At 53.1% G+C, this 6,115-nt stretch overlaps 1 pseudogene; it reads left to right on the top strand.

Moving 5' to 3' along the window:
* The first annotated feature begins 2,132 nt into the window (after window positions 1-2,132).
* Window positions 2,133-5,823, top strand: LOC113405110 (annotated as a pseudogene).
* Window positions 5,824-6,115: the final 292 nt, after the last annotated feature.

Raw genomic sequence — 6,115 nt, forward strand, 5'->3', positions numbered from 1 at the left:
ACTTCTGTTAGTCTTAAAGGTGCCACAGGACCCTCTGTTGCTTTTTATCTAGCCTGTCTGACTCATGAAAGACACCGTTCCCCCCTGACCAGTCTCTGCTTGAACCAAAACCAATCACAGAAAAGCCTTGCAGAGAGCAGTGAAGGGCGTTGGGAGACACACCTAGACCCCTCCTGACAAGGGTGACAAGATTAAGATATCTCCATTAGCATACAGAATGGAAAACAGAGACAACTCCCCTAGCCTCATCTGCATGAAAGATGGGACAGGGATTCATCTCATTTGCACACAGAATGGAGAATAGAGAACCGCACTGAACTCTGGGACCAGAAAAGCAGGGAAGCACTGCATCATGGGGGATCTCTGCTCCAGAGGTTAATGAACCTACACCAGTACACACCCAGCTCAGCAGTTATCAGACCAATTCTAGTAATGAATCCTTGATTGATATCCAAAATACTGAAGCAGCCTAGTTGCATTGTGAGCTCCCTGGAAGAAAACACTACCCATAGCCAAGAGTGATCAGCTCCTATTGTCTAGCCTAAAGAAAACCCTTGAGTCATCAGTTTACTCAGAAACAAATCTAGTGTTCTCCCTTGAACCATTGTTGTTTCTCTACAAAAACCCCTACCTATGTTCAAGTAAGGGTTCTGATGCATGGACCCAATCTCTGCATCAGTTCCACTTAGACTCTATCTCCTGACTGATCATGCTGGGGGCTCTGCCTGTCTCCAGCACTCAGGACCCTGAGCTACCACCATCACCTGGGAACCCTGACCAGTTCAAGCTCCATGAAGTGGGTGAGATCCCTCTCTCTCTTCTCTCTCTCTGTTTTCTTTTCTACCTCAGGTATTAACCTTAAATAATGTAACTGTTATTTTGGTTTAGGCTCTCCTTGTGTAGTTATCACTATTACTATTACTACTAGAACAATTGTGACGTGAATGTGGGCATAGGAACGTGTTAAACCTGTGGCATATAAGGGTGGCAGCTGAAAGTGCTGCTTGATCCAGCCTATTGAGTCCAGGGACATATAAGGGGGTCAGCTTGAGAGTGCTGGTTGACCCAGTCTGCTCAGACTTGCTCTGTTAGTGTGTGTGTGCGTGCGTGCGTGCGTGCGTGTGTGTGTGTGTGTGTTCATCTGGTTCTAGGGTTGGAGGAACCCAGTCCTGGGGAACCTAGGTCCTGCAGGATAGCTCCATTGGGAGGGGATTTGCAGAAGGAAAGAGCAGAGCTGCATATGAACACACAAGTGACATAAGCAGTACATTAATAGAATTACAGAACCACCCTCCCCCAGGAGTAACCCTAATAAATGAGCATACCCCAAAGTAATGGGCACTTCTGGTAACAGTGCTCTCCTTCAGTGGATACCATCACACCGAGATCCATGGGCCCCGTCACACTGCTCAAAGCTCCCTGTACTTTCAGGATTGTCCCATGCTGGGGATCTGGAGATAGCAAAGCAGCTACTGCTGATTAATTTCATACAATTTTACAGCTGAGCGCCTGGTCGGCTATGGTTAAAATAGAGAAGGCTTCTGTTTAAAACCAATTTTTCTAAGTGCTCTGAAATCCCCATGCTTCCTTGGATAGTCTTGAAATTTGGGGTGCCTCCTTCAGGTCTGACGTAGGGCTAGGAGAGACACAAAGCCGAGGCAAAGATGAAGCCAAGAAGAGGGGCCCAGACTGGGGGCTCCCAACACAACTCTCAATCAAAGCAACAGACAGAAACGTAAGCTAGGAAGGAGCTGCAGTGGGGGAGCCCAGGGCTGGGACAGCAGGAGCAGTGGGTCGGACTCAGGATAGAGAGGCACCAGCAGAACTGATTTGCCCATGTCCCACTCCTCGCTGTGCTCATGTTTCCTCAGAATTCTACTCCGCTGGCCCCAGGAAATCATCTCATCTCTCCCTGCCCATGGAAGGAGTGCCTTGTGACTGCAGGGATGCGGCTGCCCCCAGCTCCGGGCCAGGCACAGGCTCTGTTAATGGTTCATTCACTCAGGGATAAGAGGCTGGAGCAGCCCCTGAGGGAGAGGGAGAACGAGACCCAGTGGGGACAGGACCAGCTGCTGCCAGGCAAGGACATCACTGCCTCACGGAAACCTTGTCTCTCTATCTTCACAGGGGCTGCCCCTTACCCTGGCAGAGAGACTGTCCAGGTAAGTGGGAGCTACTGGGGCCACCTGAGTCCTGCACAGACCAGCCCTGGCATGGCTAGGACCACAGAGACATGGACAGGAGAAACTGGGAGGAGTGGTAGATACGCTGGAGGCTAGGGATAGGATACCGAGGGACCTAGACAAATTATAGGATTGGGCCAAAAGAAATCTGATGAGGTTCAACAAGGACAAGGGCAGAGTCCTGCACTTAGGACAAAAGAATCCCATGCACTGCTGCAGATTAGGGACCGAGTGGCTAGGGGGCATTTCTGCAGAAAAGGACCTAGAGGTTACAGTGGATGAGAAGCTGGATTTGAGTCAACAGTGTGCCCTTGTTGCCAAGAAGGCTAACAGCATTTTGAGCTGTATAAGTAGGAGCGTTGCCAGCAGATCGAGGGACGTGATCATTCCCCTCTATTCGGCATTGGTGAGGCCTCATCTGGAGTACTGTGTCCAGTTTTGGGCCCCACCCTACAAGAAGGATGTGGAAAAATAGGAAAGAGTCCAGCGGAGGGCAACAAAAATGATTAGGGGGCTGGAGCACATGACTTAGGAGGAGAGGCTAAGGGAACTGGGATTATTTAGTCTGCAGAAGAGAAGAATGAGAGGGAATTTGATAGCTGCTCTCAAGTACCTGAAGGGGGAGTTCCAAAGTGGATGGATCTAGACTGTTCTCAGTGGTAGCAGATGACAGAACAAGGAGTAATGGTCTCAAGTTACAGTGGGGGAGGTTTAGGTTGGATATTAGGAAAAACTTTTTCACTAGGAGGGTGGTGAAGCATGGGAATGGGTTACCTAGGGAGGTGGTGGAATCTCCTTCCTTAGAGGTTTTTAAGGTCAGGCTTGACAAAGCCCTGGCTGGGATGATTTAGTTGGTGTTGATCCTGCTTTGAGCAAGGGGGTTGGACAAGATGACCTCCTGAGGTCCCTTCCAACCCTGATATTCTATGATTCTATTGTAGGGTCTATGGTGAAGAAGGGGGAAGCACCCAGACTGGTATGTTATTGTAGGGTCTTGACTTTCACAAATACAGCTTAGCAAATTGTGGGGAAAAATGTTGTGAAGATTTGTTGCCCCTTACAAGAGAAATTGGACTCAGCTGAGGTACTGACCTGCCACTCCTTGAGCTCTGGGAACATCCAAGTGCCACTTGTGCAAATTCTCATCAAAAGTGATTTTTAGATTGAAAAGCTGAAACATTAACTGCAAGGAAGTGCTGATACTTAGGAGGAGAGGAAAATCCACAGGAAATGCTGCACTGAGAATATAACCATCGGGGTGGTTATTGTAGGGTCTCTGGTGGGTACAGGTGTTGTAACCAGAGTGGTTTGTTATTGTAGGTCTACCCACAGCATTTGTTATTTTGGCAGGACTGGAAGGTTGCAGACACCCCTCGTGTCATCAGGGAGGTGGGGTGAGTGGGGAAGATCACAAGGAACTGATGTGTCTCTCGCCCACAGGGTATCCCCTGTGCCATCCCTGTTGGAATCTGCCGAAGGCCAATCCACACCAGAGATGCTGATCCTGAGCTGCTCCTCCAAGCTGCGGCTGCTGGAGGGGACACTATGGAGGCGCTTGCCCTATACATTGATGGTGACAAGGAGACATCTTTTTTCCCATGTGCCACTTCCTGGGAGCAGGGCAGAAAGTTCTCTCTCCCCAGGGTGATGGGGTGGAGATTGGGTTGGCTGAGCGCAAGCCCTAACCCCTGGGTCAAGGGCTAGCTGGGGGGGCAGGCCCCTCCCACAGGTGCTGGCTGCTCTCCCAGCCACCCCTCCCCATTCACATCTCCTGTCTCCCAAACTCCAAACCCAGCAAATTCCTGCTGCTCACCCAGTGTAGCTGGCGGGACCTCCCCAGCCTGTCACAGGGCAAATTGGCTCCATATCAAACAGTTACAGCACAGGCAGGCTCTGTGCCAGCCAGTCAGTGCATGGGCAGACTCCGTGCCAGCCAATCAAAGACCTGGGTAGCTCTGGCTCCTTCCATGATTCCATGCCATCACATGGCTCAAGTGTGTGTGGGGGTCACCAGCCCCTTTGTCCCCCCTCCTCCGTGCTCAGGGTCTCCCCTGAGATACCAGGCCAGGACCCACAAATAAGGAGTCAGACCCCAAATCAGGAGAGTAAACCTGGGGTGGTGGTTAGAGACAGGCCCCGCCCAGGCCCTCGTCCCTCATACTCCCTTCCCCATATCTCTCCCCTCCACATCCCTGCCCCCTCCTTGCCCCTCACCCCAACCCCTAGCACCCCCCACATCCCCCACTCGCTCCCCAATCGCCTCTCCTTGCTGCTCCTCACATTCCCCCACCCCCCATCTCTGGTACCCAGAGTCTGGGGCAGTCATCTTCCCTGGCCTCAGCCCCCTGAAATCATTGACTTGACTAAGGGCAGCCTGTGGTGTCAGCCCCATTGACAGAGATGGGAGAGTGAGGCCATGTTGGAGAAGGGCAAAAACCTCACCTAATGTGCAGACGATCACGAGATGCTGAAACCCCCCAATAAATACTGGGTGGATCCAAACAGAGTTGTGGGAGTGGGAATTGCTGCCCTCCCCCAGCTCTGACCCCCACCACCTCCATGTCTCTGGCAGGTCTATGGCACTGTGAAGACCATAAACCAGGGGAACCCAGCTGTGCAGGAGGTTCTGGTGGATTCATGGCCCGAATTCAAAGTCTTCCTCACCCGGCCGCACAGAGAGGTGACGCCCCGCAGCCACCGCGCTGCACCTGGGGAACTGGATGGCTCGGGAGGATGTAGAATGGGACCCGAGGCCTTTCCTCTCTAGGGGACCCCAGGACGGGGGCCAGATTGGCCCAGGGAGGAGACAGGGACTGGGATTCGGGGCCCTTCCTCTTCAGGGGACCACAGGGTGGAGCCAAGCTGGCTTGGGGGCTGGGAATGGGACACACAGCCCTTCCCTTCTAGGGGGGCCCAGGGCAGGGACCAGGCTGGCTCGGGGGAGAGGGGGCAGGCAGATCAGTCATTCCATTGGGAATTCTCCTGTCTTGGCTGTATCTGATGCCCTCTACAGGTGGCATCGGATGACTCTGATTTCTAGACCAACACATATACGGTGTATTACCGGGACCTAGGTGCCTACCGGGCCCTGCTGGCCAGTGTGGGTGCTGTCAACTGGGGACAGACCTTCCGCATCCTTGGTAACATTTGCCCCAAAGCATCTGGGAGAGCCCCACAGCAACTGAACATATATGTCCTGTCTGGGCCAAATCCCAGGATCCCGCCCTACAATGCCAGCCCCAAAACTCTCTGCTCCCCTCAGGCTGCAAGACTGCTCCCATGAGCCCTATGCAGGGCAAGAATATATGGGGTAGCCCCTTGCCAGTGCTGGGCTGGGGTCAGCTCACCTGACCACACCCTCTTCCCTGAGGGCTGGGGCTGGGGCTGGGGGTTTGGAAACTCAGACTCCTGCCCCTTCCGACCCGTGTGCCAGGCTGGGCTCCCCACACGTATGGGCCCTTTTATCACCACCATTCAGTCCCTTTCCCCACTGCTCATGGCCCATCGCTACCCCTGCAGGGCTCTGGGATAGAGTGTACGAAGTCTCCAAGGTCATCGCCGAGGCTAAGGGGATCAAGCTGGAGGTTTTCCGCTACTTCACCTATTTTCACTCAGATCCCAGCTCCATGCCTGAGATCCGGTCAGTGTCTGCCTGTGTCACAGGGCCCCACAGGGGGTGTGGTAGGGAAGGAGGCAGCCTAAGAGGTGGGGGCATTGGCCAGCATGACACTGGGATTATGGTTACAAGGCAGCAAGCATGAAAAATTGGGACAGGGGGTGGGGGGTAATAGGCACCGATATAAGACAACGCCCCAAATATCAGGACTGTCCCTATAAAATCGAGACATCTGGTCACCCTAACCGGGATGCCCAAGATCAGGCCGACTATTCCTTATGCAGGGCCAAGGGCATTGGGGTCCTGTTGCCACCAG

Source organism: Terrapene carolina, unplaced genomic scaffold (assembly GCF_002925995.2).
Source record: "Terrapene carolina triunguis isolate 2854851 unplaced genomic scaffold, T_m_triunguis-2.0 Scaffold20264, whole genome shotgun sequence".
NCBI classification, from domain to species: domain Eukaryota; kingdom Metazoa; phylum Chordata; order Testudines; family Emydidae; genus Terrapene; species Terrapene triunguis.